Here is an 18,637-nt window from a genome sequence, read left to right on the forward strand (position 1 = left end):
TTCTTAGCCCATGCTTATGACATGTCGTTCAAATACACTAGGGTGAAGACTTTTAGTTAGTGGCTGCAACCATATCATCAGTGAAAATATGCTTTAGTTTAGTGTTACCATTCCCATATGTTACCTTTTTATGATCATAAACTTAATCGTCAGATACTTAGACTCCTTATGACCTTCAACAACATTGCAGAATAATTGTCACAATACAACTGTATGAGTTTATCAACAAAGTCAAATATGATCAACTCCCTAATGAGGTTCAAGAGTCAAATAGCCTGAGTAGCTGCCTAAAAGCATCCTATAAACTTCGCTTGCATGGTAGAGGATGATACCGTTTTCTATTTCTCACTTTTCCATAATATTATGGCATGGAAATTTGGAGCAGGCATTGGGGTTTATCTGTAGAGATCAAACTGGAAGAGTTGTGGACAAAATGACTCCCTAGCTCTCCTTCAACCAAGTCTTCTCTGAACTTAATTTTGGAGTCAGATAGCTTGAACCTGATGAGGGCGGTGACCGACCAAGAACTTCACGGGAGGAGGAGGCCCTTATCAAGGACTTCAAATTGGAGATGGCCCATTTTGAGAATCTGCATCTAGCCCATTGTTTGAGAGAAGCACATCAAGTTGCGGACTAAGTTGCCATGGCCCATAGTCGCAACTACCTTTCTAGAGACGGGCTTACTAATTCCCTAGTACTTTATGGGACCTCATTTTTTTTTTTCAAGGCCCGTTTTTTATTTTTTGTAATGAAGAAACTACTTGAAGTACTGAAGCTTAATTATCTTTTCCGACCGAAAAAAAAATAAGGGTGATTTTTTTTTCAATTTGGAAAAAGGAATTCCATTCGAATATCTTTTGTTCGATTTTGATCGCAAATCTTGAAAAATCTAATTTTTTTTCTCTTTGGAGGAAAGTCTTTATCATATACCATAATTATCTGGGGTGTTTTTCAAATTCAATTTATATCTAATTATCTCATCTCGTTAGAAATGGTAGAATTTTTTTTTGGTAAAATTCTCAAGGGCTTGTATTGTAGAACGTGGGAATTGCTTCAGTGTTGAAGTCGGTTGTATTTCCATGTCGGAGCAGACGTATTGAAGTTTGACAAGGAGACGTCCGGCTTGCATCTTGAAGACAAGTAGTGTTCAAATAGAATTTCCATCTTTAACGGACTTCATTAAATGACCGACTCAAAGTTGGAGAATACTTCACAAATAAGTTTCTGGTTCAAAGTTGAACTCCTCTCAGCCGTGCAAAATTGAACATAATCTCATTTATAGGAAAAAGAAGAAGAAACTAAAGGAAAAGTAAAGATGATCTCATTGTGTTCTATTTCTTCGATAATGCTCCACATCCAAATCGACAATCCTTGTCTCGCGTGGTCTGACGTGAGAGAAGATTCAACTTTTGGCTCGGTCAAAGTGGAACGTAAGCACTTTCTAGTTGCGTACACAATAGAACAAGAACATTTAAAGTGGATGGGGAAAGAAGTTGAGAGATTAGGAATCAGATTGCATAATTCGCCTATAGCTTGGGACTCGTGGCGACTTTTTTTTTTTTTTTTCCGCTTGTTTAATCGGACAAAATTGTTGAAGATACGGTTGCCTTTGGAATGAGAGATCAATGAGAGATCTTGATAGCAATAGCGATCTCAATTGATACTAATTGATTTGATTGTTTTTGTATGATAGGAATTGATTTTATATTATTCTGTATATCTCTTTTTTCTGTTTTTAGTTTGACCTCTATGTATTATAAATAGGTTTGTTATTCTACAGTTTCATATAGAGAAAAAGCAATACAGAATACAATTCCTCCATAGCTTTCCTTCATTGCTTTTTCTTACATGGTATCAGAGCAACATTTCAACCTAGCTTCCGCATATTTTTCTGCCTAGCCATCCACTTTGCCTTCTTCGCATATAACCTGTGAAGAAATTTTTTTTGAGTCACATCATATATAAAGCCAAAAACCATGCCTAAAAACCAAGGCTCAAAGTCCGGAACCTCCGAGGATTCGGACAACTTTTCCAATAATCAAGGGTTGGGCAATCCACCCTTGGACCCTCAATCAACTCTGATAAATGATACCCAGACCACTCAAGAAGAACATGAAGAGCTTTTGGAGCCAACGCAGCACAACAGTGGGCCCATTCAGCCCAACACGGAACAATTTTTTGGAGGACCATATGTTCAATGGGTCCCTGTTTCAGTACTGCCTCCCCAGAGCAGTATGGGCCCTACGGAGAGGACCCACCCCGGGAGTAGTGCACCAGGAGGAGGCCCTACAATTTTTCCGGAAGGCAATCCAGGGTCCGGCTCTAGATGGACCTACCCAAGTCAGTATTAAGCGCCTGGACCTGGTTGGGCATACTCGGGTCCCAACATTTCGGGTTCGATGGGTCCGACGGTTTTTCCTTACCTCGGTTTCGGACTCGGTTTTTTTTCCTTTGCGGGAACCTCCGGCGGTCGACCGGAGCCCGGGGATCCCCTATACACGATCGCCGCCGACGGACCCGAGCTTCGCCTAATCTCTACACAACTCTTAGGGCCAGAAAACTACTCCGTCTGGTGTCGAGAGCTCCGGCGAGCACTCACGACGAAGGACAAAGAAGGGTTTCTTGATGGTTCTATCCCTATTCCGGTCGATGAGCGGCTTGCACGTCCTTGGAGGAAGTGCAATCAGCTCGTCCGAACATGGATTGGCAAATGCCTCACCCCCGAAGTTGCTGTCGGACTTCCTCCGACCGAAGACGCTAAAAAATTTTGGGAAAACATCCGGGAAATGTACGGGAAGCTCGATAGGGCTAAGATTTTCTCAATAACCGAAGCCCTATCGGAGCTCGGGCAAGGCAATTCCTCAATTTCAACAATTTTCAATCGGCTTTCCGCGCTATGGAACGAATTGGAGGAAGCCGAAGAAAAGCTTCGAGGACCGGAGGAAACCCTAACTCGGTATCACGCGATTAGGGAAAGAGAGAAGGCAACAAGGTTTCTATTGATGCTGAACGAGGGTTATCTACCTTTTCGCAGCCAAATCCTCGCCATGGAACCGGTTCCATCGCTCGGCCGGATCTACCAGCTTGCGGTGCAAGAGGAGTCGCAGGCGTCGGCTTCATCGGAGTATGTCAAGGTAGGAGATCGAGTCGTCCTCGCGGCTAAGGTGACACCGGACCAACGCCCGCTCGTGGCAAAGTCCGGCCATGGCACCTATGGAGGCTCGGGAGGAGAGAGCTCACGGCGCATAGGGCTACTGGAGGAAGAAGATGTTGCTCTCTTGTCAAGGGACGGTCGAGATTTGTTCGGCCCATCCGACGGCTCCAGATGTGTAAAACCATTACTCAATGCAAACGGTTCTGATTTGCTCATGGGATCAGACGGCGCATATTACCCCATGAGATCCAATGGTCGGGGATTTGTCCTCGCGGCGGGCGGATCAAACGGAGGACAACGCTCCACGGCTTGGAAAGGATCAAATGGCCAGAATTTTTCCAACAAATCACATGCTAATAAAGGGAAAGGTAAATTTTGTGATTATTGCAAACGTCCTTACCATACCCGTGAAAATTGTTGGAAATTACATGGCAAACCAGTTGACAAGGAAAAAAAGGAGCGAGACATTTCTATTGCTGCACATGCTAAGGCTGATCAGCCGATCAATAAGGATCACATTCAGCAGATTATGAGAGCCCCGAGTCGGATGGGAACACAAGATAAAGCTACTAGCTATGCAGGTACTTCTCACTACTTAAGCTCGGTTTCAAGCAAAGCATGGATCATTGATTCTGGAGCTAGTGATCACATAGTCTGCAATGAACATTTCCTCTCTGATATTCACAAATCCACTCATCATACATCCGTAAGTCTTCCTAATGGAGATAAAACTATTGTTACCAAAGTCGGGACCATTCAACTTAATCCCTCCATCACTCCGAAAAATGTGTTACTCATTCCCGATTTTCAGTTTAACCTCATATCGGTTTCCAAACTCTGTGAAGACAACTCTTGTCGAGTTATTTTCAACCACGACATACGCTTCTTTCGGGCCCTTTCGACCGGGAAACCGATGGGCTTGGGTAACAATCACGAGGGACTTTATTTTTGGGCTGCTTTTCCCACTGGTTTCGATGTTTCACATTTTCCCTTCAATAAGGACATCTTATGTAATGCCGGTATTAATAAAAAAACCATTTTATCTCATCAACGTTTGGGTCACAGTGCTTCTTTTCCTCACCCAAAGTGTCATATTTGTCCTCTAGCTAAACAATCGCGATTATCCTTTCCACATAGTGCATCACGAGCGACTGCAATTTTTTCTCTATTACATATGGACATTTGGGGACCATATCACACCCCACACCGTGATGGATCTCGTTTTTTTCTCACAATCGTGGATGACCATACACGAGCAACTTGGGTTTTTCTGATGCAATCCAAGGCCCAAGTCCTTTCCATTCTCCGAAATTTTCTCGTCCTCATCAAAAATCAATTCCACAAATCCATACAGCGGATACGTGCTGATAATGCACGGGAATTTTTTAATCATGAATGTTCTTCTTTTTTCATCGCCAATGGCATCCTTCATGAAAGTTCCTGCACATACACTCCTCAACAGAACGGTGTTGTCGAAAGAAAACATCGGCACCTCCTTGAAGTTGCTCGTGCACTTAAATATCAAGCCTCTATTCCGGAAATGTTCTGGGGAGACTGTGTGGTCACATCGGCATACTTGATCAATCGGATGCCATCTCGTGTTCTCAACGGACAAACCCCTTTCGAATTGCTTTTTGGAAAGAAACCAGATATTGGTCACCTTCGTGTATTTGGATGTCTACGTTATGTATCTACTGTGGGGCCTCGGACTAAACTGGATCCTCGTGCCATTAAATGCGTCTTCATGGGATACCCTACTCTTCAGAAGGGATATTTGGTATATGATACATCCACCAGGAGGTTCTTTGTTAGTCGAAATGTTATTTTCCATGAAGATGTTTTCCCTTTCCACGAAGAATTATCTTCTCATCAACGGGTTGGTGCGACTAACGATCAATGACCATTTTTGGTTGAAGAAATGTTTTCATCACAACCACAAGTGATGATCCCTTACTCGACATCTCCCGTGGCATCTCCGGCCATTGATTATGATGCAGCACCATCACCAGCCTCGAAAAATATGACTCCTCATGTTTTACACGATATTCCATCGCCGTCTCCATCACCAACTTCTTTGGGTGATGTAGCCTCGGAAACACTTGGGATTATTCCATCAGCTCCACCACGACGTTCTCATCGTACTACACGACCTCCCATGTGGACAGCAGATTATATTTGCCCTACCTTGGAGTCATCCGGTACATGATATCCTATCTCTTCGTATGTAAGCTTTGCTCGTCTTTCATATGAACACATGTGCTGTATTAGTAGAATATCCGAAGGACAGGAGCCACCCTCTTATCATGAAGCTGCCAAAGACCCTCATTGGCAACAAGCAATGGTTGATGAATTACAAGCCCTAATGGACAACAAAACTTGGGATGTTGTTCCTCTACCCCCTCATCGAAAATCCATTGGCTGCAAGTGGGTTTACAAAATCAAATATAGGGCGGATGGCTCCATTGAACGCTACAAAGCCCGACTAGTAGCCAAAGGATTTACACAACGAGAAGGTTTTGATTACACTCAAACGTTCTCTCAAGTAGCAAAGGAAGTCACCGTTCGTTCTTTCCTCTCTGTTGCAGCACTTCGTGATTGGCCCCTTCATCGGATGGATGTTCATAATGCATTCCTTCATGGAGATCTCGAGGAAGAAATTTACATGGACCTCCCACCGGGTTTACGCGAGATGGGGGAGAATAAAGTGTGTCGTCTCCGTAAATCCCTATACAGACTCAAACAGGCCTCTCGTCAATGGTATGCAAAATTCATTGCCGCACCGACAACCGCCAACTTTCAACAATCCAAACATGATTATGCCTTATTCACATGGAACCAAGGTACATCATCGATATTTTTACTTATATACGTTGATGATATACTTATCATGGGGAATGACGATAATGCCGTTGAGAAGTTTAAAAGCTACCCGCACTCTACCTTCCATATTAAAGATTTGGGACCTCCCAAATATTTCCCGGGAATAGAGATTGCACGATCGGACAAAGGAATTTGCTTGAGCCAACGCAAGTTTGTCCTGGAGATCATATCAGAAGCGGGATTATCGGGATCAAAACCAGTTGTTATTCCAATTGAGCAAAATATCAAGCTAACAACAGCCGAGTATGATAAAGAATCATCACCCGTAAAGGGAGATGCTCTACTCGATGATCCATTTGTTTATCAAAGACTTGTCGGGAAACTTATATATTTAACCATGACTAGACACGACATATGTTATGCCGTGCAGATTCTCAGCCAATTCATGCATAATCCAAAACAGTCTCACATGAATGCAGCACTTAAAGTCGTGAAGTATTTGAAGGGTTGTCCGGGTTTGGGAATTTTACTGTCTCGAAATAACAACATGGAAATGACAGCGTATAGTGACACGGACTACGCTACATGTCCCATGAGTAGAAAATCTATCACAGGCTTTTGTATCAAATTGGGGGATTCATTACTTTCTTGGAAAACAAAGAAACAATCGATCATTGTTTCTTTATCATCCGCCGAAGCGGAATATCGAGCAATGGCGAAAACCAGCTGTGAGATAGTCCGGATAAGAGGATTACTTCAAGATCTCGGTATATGGGTTAAAAAACCTACCATTTTGTTTTGCGACAATGATGCTGCACTTAAACTCGCAATGAATCCAGTTTTTCATGAAAGAACGAAACACATAGAAGTTGATTGTCACTTCATCGGGGATAAGATTCAGAATGGAATAATCAAGACAAGAGGGATAAGAACAACATAGCAGCTCACGGACATTTTCACTAAATCCTTATGTCAGAGACAACATGCGTATCTATTAAGCAAGCTTGGCGTCCTTGATGTATACCGACCACCAGCTTGAGGGGGAGTGTTGACGATATGGTTGCCTTTGGAATGAGAGATCAATGAGAGATCTTGATAGCAATAGCGATCTCAATTGATACTAATTGATTTGATTGTTTTTGTATGATAGGAATTGATTTTATATTATTCTGTATATCTCTTTTTTCTGTTTTTAGTTTGACCTCTATGTATTATAAATAGGTTTGTTATTCTACGGTTTCATATAGAGAAAAAGCAATACAGAATACAATTCCTCCATAGCTTTCCTTCATTGCTTTTTCTTACAAAAATGACACTGAACATTCATGGAAAAAAAGTACGATGACCACGTTAAGTAAATTAAACTTTCAAATATTACATTGCACTTAGGACAAAGACTCTTAGTATGTCGTTTCCTTACATATAAATTGCATTTTTCGAATTCATTCTAGAGTAATCATAATAACGCTCTTTTTTTTTTTTTTTCCTAAAAATTTAGAGTTTAATCTCATTGATATTTAGAACGAGAGCCGGTAAACGCCTTCTGTTCTCATTTTTCGAAATCCAAAGACGACAAACACAAATGCATCCTCATCCCCATACTTTCAATAACCTAGTTGCCCTCCTTCATCAACACAATAAACCGGAAAGGTCCGGCGACCTGTGGCTACAATCCCCCAAGCTGAATACCTTAACGTCCCTCAAAACATAGTAGATGCAATCCCCTTTGCACCCGTCAAGCTCATGTGCTGAGACCGCGAACGAGCAGAGGAAGAAGGCCGAATTGCCCAAGCTTCTCACCTTCTCCCATCTCCCACATTGTTGATCCAATCTAGAGGCCCTAAATCACGCGTCTTCCTTTCTCTACCAAGTGTAAAGCTTTTGCCCACCACATAAAGATCACCACTTGACACTACCAAAAGCTGCCGGCAGCATCCATGGTTGCCAAATGTTGAAGTCCGAAAGATGAATCGATCTGCAAAACCGGCCACGTTCCGTCGACGACGCAAACTTTACCTTCATAGACTAAAATGTTATGACCACAGCCTAAATGACTCCACATCTCATCCCCATACTTCCGATAATTGAATTGATCTAGACCAATGAAATATACCAAACCCGATCTAGATCGGTCCATACACAATCCGGATGCAGCACTACTTTCTTCATAATTGATGGGCTCCGGTTCCACGGTCATATTTTCGAGCGCGTATTCTCTACGGACTTCGACCATTCAGAATTGCAGAGAATCGAGTACATCCGGGAACTTGCGGGGCGAGGACGCGGTCGGCCGCCTCGAGAAGAGGCCGAGGATCCGCATGTCCCCGAGCTCCGACTCCTCAAGCTTCGGCGGCCACCGCAGGTGGCTCCGTCCTCCGGGATGTGACGCCCTGGAATTTCGTAGTTTGTTAAGAGACCGAGTTCAATAAAAAGGATTATTGTTGAATTCTAGTTGGTATAAAATTTTGGATCAAAAGGACGTAAGTGACGATTTTTGGACGTTTCCCGATTTGTCGTTCGGTTTCGATTGGGTCTTGAAATCGTAGACGCGACTTAGGATTTTAATCCTCACGCCTAAACTTTTCCGGACCGAACCTAACCCGTGAAAACCCAAATTTTATTCCCGATCGGTTGAGCCAAAAATTCGTTCGATCCTAAAATGTCAAATTACCATCTTGCCCTTCAATTATTCACTTGTGGACAAAAGCTTTAATTGGTGAGTGGATTGTGGGACCCACTTGTTCTCCATCTCATCCACTCCCACCAACCCATCACCATCATCCTCTCTCTCTCTCTTCCTTTTTTCCTCCCCTCACCCTCTCTCTCCCACGTGCATTTTCCTCCCCTCTCTTCTCTCTCTCTCTCCCTCTCTTTTTGACACGACCAGACCACCCCCTCCTCCTGTTCACTTTCTTCTTCCTCTTCTTCTCTGGTTTTTGTGCGACGCCCCCCACCAAGAACCGAAGCTGCAGCTGCTTCGCTCGGCCAACTCCATTGCCGCGCCACTTCGTCGCCCACCAGCCACCACCGCAGCTCCGCCTTGCGTCGCCGCCCCACCAGCAACCAAGCTCGACGCCGCGACGGCCAATCGCCGAGACCCCGCGACTTCATCCCTCCCTCTCGGCCTCGTAGCTTCACGCCGCTCCTCCACCGCACCGCGTCGTCGTCGACCGTCCCACCGTGAGCCGCCACCATCACTCAAGCCGCGAGATCCGAGGACCCGAGACCTCACCCGACGCCGACCGAGCCCCCTCACCTCGGCCTCCTTTGTTTCTCGCCCGAGACCCACTAGATCTGGGTGTTCCGCCACCGGAATCGCAGCCTCGTCGCCGTCCCGAGAGCGTGGAGCCAAGATTTTCCGTTCGGGTGAACAGTGCCGTGAACAGTGCTCGGGTGAACAGTAACTGGTGAACAGTGCTCGTAAATAGTAACCGACATCGGTGAACAGTAACTCCGGCGGTGAACAGTAATTTTCGACATCGGTCTCAAAGTTCGTGCCGAGAAATTTTCAAGGATCGCCAATAATCGTCGCGGGCGGGGCCGAGTTCGTGTCACCGCCGCTCGAGTTGAGACCGCCCGAGCTAGTTAAAACTGTGAGTTGACCCTAATCCTTGGTTAGGGCGCTAATTGCGCCTAGAATTAGTTAGCTAGTTGGTAGGGCATTTAGGTAGATTTGATTATGGTCGGATTAGTTAGAAACCCGATTTAGGGTAAATGACCATAATCGATTAAATTAGAATTGTCTGTGGCTAATTGTTGTTAAATGAATTTGACTGATTGTTGTGATTTGATCGCGAGCGAGCGATAAGTTAAGGACGAGCGATCGATTGGCGACTATAAATCAAATTGGCTAATTAATGACTCTGGTACGAAATTGAGCCTTTATGTGGCCTAATCGAATTGGTTTATTCGTGTTGAATTGATGACTTTGTTTGGGCGGATCGCCCCGTTGAAATGTTGATTTGAGTGTTCTGATTGCTCGTTGAATGAATTGGTGTTTGTTTGGGAATTAATTGTCCCGTGTGTCCTTGCAGTGTCTATTTGGTAGTCTGCATATGCATATGACCGTGTGCAAGATCAAAGACATACTTTAGCATGAAAATGGCCTTGGGCCGAGTCTACGAGCACGTTGTGTGAGCATCCGGCCTAAATCAAAGAGAATAAATTGATTGATGTGTCGGGTGTCTTGTATGGTCATATGACGGAACGATGATGGGTTTTCCTGGCAAGTTTGTACTGTACACATAGTACACACCGTACCATTTTTATGGCACCACACGACTTGCCGGAAGCACGATAATTCATGCCCCGTATGGTACGTACGGTTTTAAGGGATTATCGGATGCCGGTCGCGACTTGTGATGGACCGAAGCCCCGTATAGGGATGCCTACTTGCCGTGCCGTGCGGGGTGCACTGGATACACTGCTTGTAGTAGCCGTTGCCGAGAGGGAAAAGGAACGTAGCCCGGTCTCCGCGGAAGAATGCGGGATCGCATTAGTTGTGAGAGTCGATCACGCCGGTCGTGTGGATCCTCATCACTGTGGCGCCAAGAGCGCGATCATCGTTAATAATTGGACTTGTGTGGTGTCCAGTGCATACTTGTGAGTGTGATGCGTGTTCGGTTGGTTGTCCGATGTGGCTATTGAGTGGAGTCAAGCATTGCATTATGTGTGGCTCAAGGCTGGTAAGTATGCATGTGGGTGATTATTGCCATGTGATATGATGGCTGGATATATGTCTATATCGTGATTTTTATAATCCTCGTGTTTAGGAGGTTACGGTGAATCGGTGTCCTAACCGAGCTTAGGCTTGATTCACTGAGATTTATATCTCACCCCGTTGTGGGAACCACTTTCGGGTCCCAAGTGATGGAGCTTTGCGGGTACCGAGGCCAAGTTATGAGGGTAGTCTTTTGGAGTAGATGAGAAGTTAACCTTATTGACCTGGTAACATTTGAGGTCTTAGTTAGTTGCCCCGAAGTATGGGGTTGTATATATTTCTGTAGTTCAGTAGGATTAAGACTCATCTACGGTCTTGTAACTGGGGATGTTACTTTTGACTATTTTCCTTGGTATATATTTCCTGCTATGCTATCCCGCTGTTTTATTTGTCTGGGAGAATTGCACGTTCCGCATGTGCCGTAATTTCGTAGGTCGATGGCTTACTTGGGACGCTATCATTCATGACCCGAGGCGAGTAAGGTAGGGATGTCGCGAGCTCGAGAGTCGGGGCGTGACACGGGATCTCGAGGTTTAGACCGTGCTCTCGAGGAGGAAGGGGGCGGGCCTCAGCAAGCAACGTATTTGGAAAGGGAATCGCGGGCCGTCGCGACGAGGCGGGGGATTGAGGAGCCGAAAAGAAGAGCAGACGCTACGGAACCGGAGGACGTCCATGCGAGTTTGGAGCCGATCGCCGATCATGGAGAGAAGCTCCGGTGGGAGATCGGACCATGGACGTTTCCTGGTTCCCTTCATGTGAGCTATTGCGTTTTCTGCACAAACGACCGCAGATGTTGCGGGAAGAAGAAGAAGAAATCGTCGGCGTATGTATGCAGAGATCAAATCGGAAGTGTTGTGGATGGGTTTGGGAAGAGGGTTTGTGCTTCCACGGTTGCACAAATTGAAATCCTGGCTCTTGTCGCGACCTTCAAAAAAATAAACGAGTTAATTTTCGGGCTAATAGATTATCGGGTTAATTAATTAACTAACCTAACTCGGACTCTCCCAAGTCCATACCAAATCGCAACTTAAGGTTCAAATAATTAACATGCAATGTGATTTGAATTTGGAGTCGCCACTAATCATTTTCGATAGGTTGATTAGAAACCTAAATAAAATAGCGGGAGAAAACTATCTTATTTCCGCGAACCGGAGATTTTGAATTCGGGGATTTGGTTACGTCAGATTTCTCTAACGCCCTTTCGGTACCATTTTCATGAAAAATATTTGATTTGGCAATTTTGATGGATTTTACTCGAAATTCAAAGATGCAATTTTTTTGGTTTTTTCTTCTTTTTTATGGGGATGTAAAACATTGAACTTTGTACGATATACACCATGGGTGATTTAGAAAGAAAGAAAATGCAGCCAGTCACGAGTATTTATAAAAATAAATTAACATGTAATAATGCTAAAATTTGAAACACGTGGCATGTCTAAAATAAACAAACAAATATTCAAACCAAACGATTACATTTTTGTAGATCGAGATGGAAAGGATTACCTTCTATTACACAAAATCTTACTCACATACACGTTATAGTTCCCTTCAAGATCTCGGAGCTGGAAGAACGCGGCTGTCGTCGAAAATGGCAAGCAATGGCCTTGTTGGGTTGCGAGGGGCGAAATATGTGTCGGGACTCGTCGAAGATGATGCTCGACTAAAACACTTTTCTTCACTCTCGAATTTTCTCTTCTGATTTTTCTCAAGAACTCTCTTTTTCCTCTCTAAAAATTCCTCTCAAAAACTCTCTCAAAACTCTCTCAATTCTCTTCCACTCTTCCTAAAAAACTCTCTCAATTCTCTTCTACTCTCTCTCTCAATTCTCTTCCACTTCCCCCTTCTAAAACTCTTCTCAAGAGCTCTCTCTTTTATAGGCAAAGTTCTTCATCCTTCATTCTTCACCTTCATTTCTTCACCTTCCATCTTCATCTTCTCTTCTTCATCTTCATTTCTTCACCTTCCATTTTCATCTTCCCTTCTTCATCTTCATTTCTTCACCTTCCATTTTCATCTTCCCTTCATTATCTTCCCTTCATCATCTTCCCTTCTTCATCTTCTTTTCATTATCTTCCCTTCATCATCTTCCCTTCTTCATCTTCTTTTGGTATTTGCAATACGGTCCCCGAAGTTCCAAGTATTTGCAATACGGTCCACGAAATTTTAAGTATTTGCAATACAGTCCTTGAAGTTTCAAATCTTCTCGGTGTATTTTTCCATCCCGTGCCTAGTCTAGACGCATGCTAAATTAAGTGTTACGCTTGCCCGATTATATGCCAATGCAATGTACGCTAAAAATAAATATGTGAGATGATTTTTTTATAATTTTTATGCAAAAAATAGATTAATCAAAATTTAGGCGTCAACAGCTGCCCCTCTTTGAGTGGAGGCTCGTAGAGGTTCCGCTCAAAGACAAAATTGAATCCTAAATTTTGATAGTGCAAATTATGGATGAACTTTTTTGGCGGGAGTTTTAATCCCATTTTTTTTAATGTAATGAAGTGATGCATGATATGCAAGACCGTAAATAACATGTGTCATAATTCCTCTTTTCCATGTTAGAGAAACATGCACATGGATCGCATACAAGAATACCTGTTTTACCAAATTTCTCGTAAGCTAATGGTTCTCTTAATTTCCAAGTTTCTTTTTTGCGGATGCAAGGATTTTAAGGTATTTGGCCTATCTCGTTATCGGAGACTTCTCCCTAATGCAAGACAGCGCAAGATATGTGTGTCGTTTGAGATCACAAGAGCTACGTCGTTGTGAGTCGAAAGAAGTGGGATCAAGTTCACAAGAGCTACGTCGTTGTGAGTTGATTAAATGTCGAAATCGCCAGTGCATATGTCTTCACGATTCGATAAAGGGGAACCAAAATCATAAGAGCTACGTCGTTATGATTTGGTTTGGATAAAAAATATAGGTGCTTATGTCTTCATGATTTGATAAAGGAGCCGAAAATCATAAGAGCTATGTCATTATGAGCCGACTAAAGGTCAAGATCACCAGTGCATACGTCTTCGTGATTCGATACCGAAATCATAAGAGCTACGTCGTTATGATTTGAAGAGATGTCAAGATCGCCGGTGCATATGTCTTCACGTCCCGAGATTGAAACCATAAGAGCTACGTCGTTATGATTTGATAAGATGTCAAGATCGCCGGTGCATATGTCTTCACGTCCTGAGATTGAAACCATAAGAGCTACGTCGTTATGATTTGATAAGATGTCAAGATCGCCAGTGCATATGTCTACACGACTTGACAGAAGAGGCATATTGCCCGAATTGAACAATATTTGATAGGAGCACCATCGAATGGAATCGATAAGTACAAAAGGGGCATATTGCCTGAATTGAATCATAACAACTATCATGAGAAGAGTTGTTAATTTGAAAAGGGGTTCGGAAAACTTACCCGGGTTCTCCAAACGATTAATCAAGGAACGAAGCGATTTGTTGTATCGTACCCGGTAGGCATTTGCCAGCAAAACTTGCTCATTCAATAATCCTTGGAAGAATTTCGAGACCTTGGGAGGGAACTCGAACATCGGGAATGTATTACCTATCATAGAATGTCAGAGGTAACACACACAAACATATTCAACAATGAGTATAATGCAATCACTCATACTATGGTTCATGCATAACCATTCTGTCAAGTTTGCATTACCAATTTTGTCTAGGGAGGTTCTCACATTACGAATACCTCGAATGTGAGCTGAATGGGGGGACTTCGGTTCGAAAGGGCTTTCTCTCACTCTCGAGAAAAGCTATTTATCCTGTCTGCAGGATTCAAGAGAAATCACTCAATCTTTCCATCATCGCATTCGATAAGGATCCAAGTAATCTCGCAATTGATACGACCGAGCCGATCCCGGAGGTCTTGATTAGGACCGTAATGAGGGCTAGGTCAAAGGTTTACAAAGGGGACTCTAGTTGAGTCAAGGCTGCTGAAATGAATTTCTTCATCATCTCGCTCCAGATTTACAAGTCAAGAGCCCTGCAAAAATGAGAGAGAAATAATATTGCTCGAACTTCTTCGAGTGATGCTTAAAATCATTTAACTCTACGTTAACTCAAGTGCCATAATCGGAAGAGACTTTGGAGGGTTATAACGTAGGCTAGGATTGGGGACCGAGGAACGAAAAGGCTCGTTTTGGCTCAGAAATTAAATGAGAAGGGGCTTGACGTTGGTGATCATCGTCGACTAGTCACCGATCTTGGTCTTTCGGAAATGTCTTGAGATAGAATACCATCATTGAATGAGGGATGGTAGATTTCTACTGAAAATTGCACTTTGCAAACCGATTTCTTGGGGAGTCTTCTTCACAACAAGTGTCTGTCAAGGATTTGCAAGAGACACAATGCAAACATGTACATGGAATTTACAACTTAACATGCAAAAATGTACATTCAAAATTCAGAAGTACTTTACAAATGAATGTGCATTGGCCTTACTTTTGGTAGGCACTTTGCTTTTCCTATGCTTGAAATTTTCGTATGAGATCAGCCTTTACTTTTCTTACTCCCGACTCTCATTTTTCTTTTTTTCTTCTTTTTTTTTTTCGAGAAGAGATTTCTTTTCCTTTTTCTTTGAGAGCTCTTCGACATCTCTTTATTTTGCTTTTTTTTTTTTTTTTTTTTTTTTTTTTTTTCGAAAGCGGGCCCTTCTCCTTTAAGCTGAGTTTGCCTCTCCCTTTTTTTACAATCCCATGATTTTGAACCAGGAATTACAACAAACATAAACATTTACAAAGAAAAATTATGTAAACATAAAAAATCTAGCATACAAGAAATGAGTCCATTCGGGAATTCTCCGTTGACCCGACCATCTCCAATTCTAATCCTTGGGAAAATGCTATCTTCGTCTTTGGAATGAGCAAATGATCACCAACGGGGGTTTAAGAAATGAATTTGCAGGCTCAAGTGGGCTATGCAAAGAATGAAGTGTATAGGATAGAGAAATGAATGCTCTTCATCATCCTAAGGCACTTGAATTAAAATTCGAGTATAAATGCAAAGAAACACCCGAAGATTAATGTTAGTTCGAGCAAGAAAATTTCTAACCATTTACCTCGTGTTGCCGCTGGAATTAACTCGTCTGGACCCCGATGTGGGGTGGTTCTTGACAGGAGTAAAGAAATGAAACCACCGCTCAAAAGGGGTAATCAATGGATCACCTGTAGTGTTTGGGATAGAGAACTGAATGCCTCTGTCATTTCGGCTATCGTACCTTTCGCGAGAAAACTCTTTACCTCGGGGAATGCGGAATTTTGCCACCGTTCATCTCGCCTGAAAAAATTGGACGTGTTTGGGAAATGATTGCCTTTCATCATCCTGCCTGCCCCATTCCACACATTCGATGTATCTTATGTAGTTCATGTTCCTTATTCAGAGTTGATAAATTAAACATGAGGAACAGTCATGCACAAACTATGCAATGTATGAGTGTTTTCGAGCATATAAAATGCAGCAACTTTTTATCTTGGTGGATAGAATTTGCAAGCACATAAGAAACTTCTTAGGGGCATGGATCGTGAGTTGCCCCTGCTCATGCAAATGAGTTGCAAAACTTCATTATCTGGTTCGAGACATGAGATTGTCAAAGGCTCCAGGAATTTCTCATTTCATTAATTTTAGGGAGAATGGATACTTCCCTATTTGGAAAGGCGGTGACCCCTGTAAAAATCAAAAGGGAAAGCGTTAATGTACGTTCTCATGTTCTAAACGAGTTGAAACGATACCGCTTTACCCTTGTACGTATTCCTTGCAAACTTTGAATTTGAAAAGATCAACTCATCTGGATCGGATTGTATGTCCGGGATGTTATCTCTCCAGGTTTCGTAACCATCTTGGCCGAGCTTCAATCGGCATTGAACTGCGAAGCAAAAAGGTTTTTATTAATCTTTGTACATTGATGTCAAATCCCGGGATCGAACCTGGGACGCCTCGGACCCTTGTCATTCCCCCAACCACCAGGCTGTGGTGATGTTGGCGTCCACGGTTGGTTCGCTTTTTGCTATATTGTTCTCAAAACAGTTGGCAATCCCCTGTCAAGAATAAAATAAGCATAATTTAGAGTTTGAAATGACCGAGAGCCAATTGGGACGATACGGAGTTACCCATCTTTGAGCCCGCTTGACCTTTTACTCGTATTCTCCCAAGTAAGGCTATTCGGAATCTCTCTTTACGGGCGTTCAGGGGCGTCGTCCTCTGCTGGATCCATGCAGCTTACGTCGGCATAGCTTGAGACAGTATACGTAAGGAAGGAATTTCCACTTCAACTGGTAGAACAGCCTCCATTCCATATACAAGAGAATACGGGGTTGCCCCCGTAGATGTCCGGATCGAGGTCCAATACGCCATAAGTGCAAATGGTAACCTCTCATGCCAATCGCGATAATTTTTAGCCGTCTTTGCTAAGATTTTCTTAATGTTCTTATTGGCGGCTTCTCTTGCTCCATTCATCTGAGGACGATATGGGGAAGAGTTCGGATGCTTGATCTTGAATTCCTTGAACAATTCGTCCATTAGCTTGTTGTTCAAGTTTGAGCCATTGTCGGTGATTATGGCTTCGGGTGAACCATATCGAGCGATGATATCTCGACGGATAAATTTCACGATATTTCGTGCTGTGACCGCTAAATAAGATGCGGCTTCGATTCATTTAGAGAAATAGTCAATTGCTACCAAGATGAATCGTTGCCCATTGGATGCTTTAGGATTGATAGGGCCGATAACATCAATGCCCCACATAGAAAACGGCCATGGTTCGGATAAGCGATGCAACTCGTTCGGAGGGACATTAATCTTGTCACCATGAATCGACATTTGTGACAACTCCGGACATGCTTGAACCGGGTTGGAAGTCCCATCATACTTCTCGAAGTCGGGCATCTTGAACTTCTCGGCACTTGTGACCTTTGAAAAGATAGATAGGTCAATGCAGGGTATGTTGTGAGTCCCCTCAAACTCTCGGATCCCTCTGTTCCATTTGGGCCAACAGCTTGGCCGCATCACCATTCAATCCGGGGGTCACGGGGCTGGCTTGAGGGATTGGGACTACGGGTGGCGTGCTCGAGTTCATGCCTGTGATGATCACATCTTCTAGCGGCATTATCTGATAGGGAGCAGCTTCCAAGGCTTTACCGGAGTTATCCGCGGGAGGAATTCGAGCGGGAATGATTATCGGCGGGCTGGAGGTGGATGATTGCAGTTTGGTGGTGAAGGCGGCCATCATTTCCTCCATCTTTCGGGACATCATCCCTTCAAAGCGCTCGGTCAAGGAGCCAAGTTTCTCGTCTAGGGCAGCACCGACGGTGGCGTTGATGTCGGCCATCTTCCTCGCGATCGATCGAGTAATATGTGGAGGATCCGTGATAAATTACCTGTACGCAGTAACAAACCCAAAATGAGTACGGGGAGCAAGAATAGCGAGCCGGCCCATGACATCCCTCTAGACTCAAACGAACAAAGTGATTATGACCAAAGGATTGAAACATATAATTTTCAGTTTGTCCGCTTTTACGAAAAAATTCGTATTAATTCGCATGTTGATCAAAACATGTCCAAATTTTACGAGCTTATAGTTGAGAAGGTGATGAACAACTTTTATGTTGGCCAATTGGACTAGAAATGCACGGATCAAATCAGTTTAATGTGTCTTTCCAAAAAAATCACGTTCGGAAAACTGTTATAACCGCATGTTGTTGAAAAAACGAAGGGCCATCTTAAATTATGAATTTAATTCTGAAATTTTGTAAGATATTAGTTGAAACATAGGTCTACAACTTTCATGTTTGGCACTTACTCAAAGCTCGATCGTAGAATTTAGTAAAAATCGCACAACAGGAATAAGCCAAATTAGAATTGAGGACAAGCGATGAAATTGTAAAAGCTGCGGAAGCAAAGTGCGAAATTCGAAATAAGACAATGAAACTT

At 43.2% G+C, this 18,637-nt stretch overlaps 1 long non-coding RNA gene across 1 annotated transcript; it reads right to left on the bottom strand.

Moving 5' to 3' along the window:
• Nucleotides 1–2,359: 2,359 nt before the first annotated feature.
• LOC125316245 lies at nt 2,360–3,268 on the bottom strand. Its single transcript, XR_007199552.1, has 3 exons — nt 3,025–3,268; nt 2,424–2,927; nt 2,360–2,374 (listed from the first exon to the last, which is right to left on the bottom strand). It is a non-coding gene; the product is annotated as an uncharacterized LOC125316245 (long non-coding RNA).
• Nucleotides 3,269–18,637: the final 15,369 nt, after the last annotated feature.

Source organism: Rhodamnia argentea, chromosome 8 (assembly GCF_020921035.1).
Source record: "Rhodamnia argentea isolate NSW1041297 chromosome 8, ASM2092103v1, whole genome shotgun sequence".
NCBI classification, from domain to species: domain Eukaryota; kingdom Viridiplantae; phylum Streptophyta; class Magnoliopsida; order Myrtales; family Myrtaceae; genus Rhodamnia; species Rhodamnia argentea.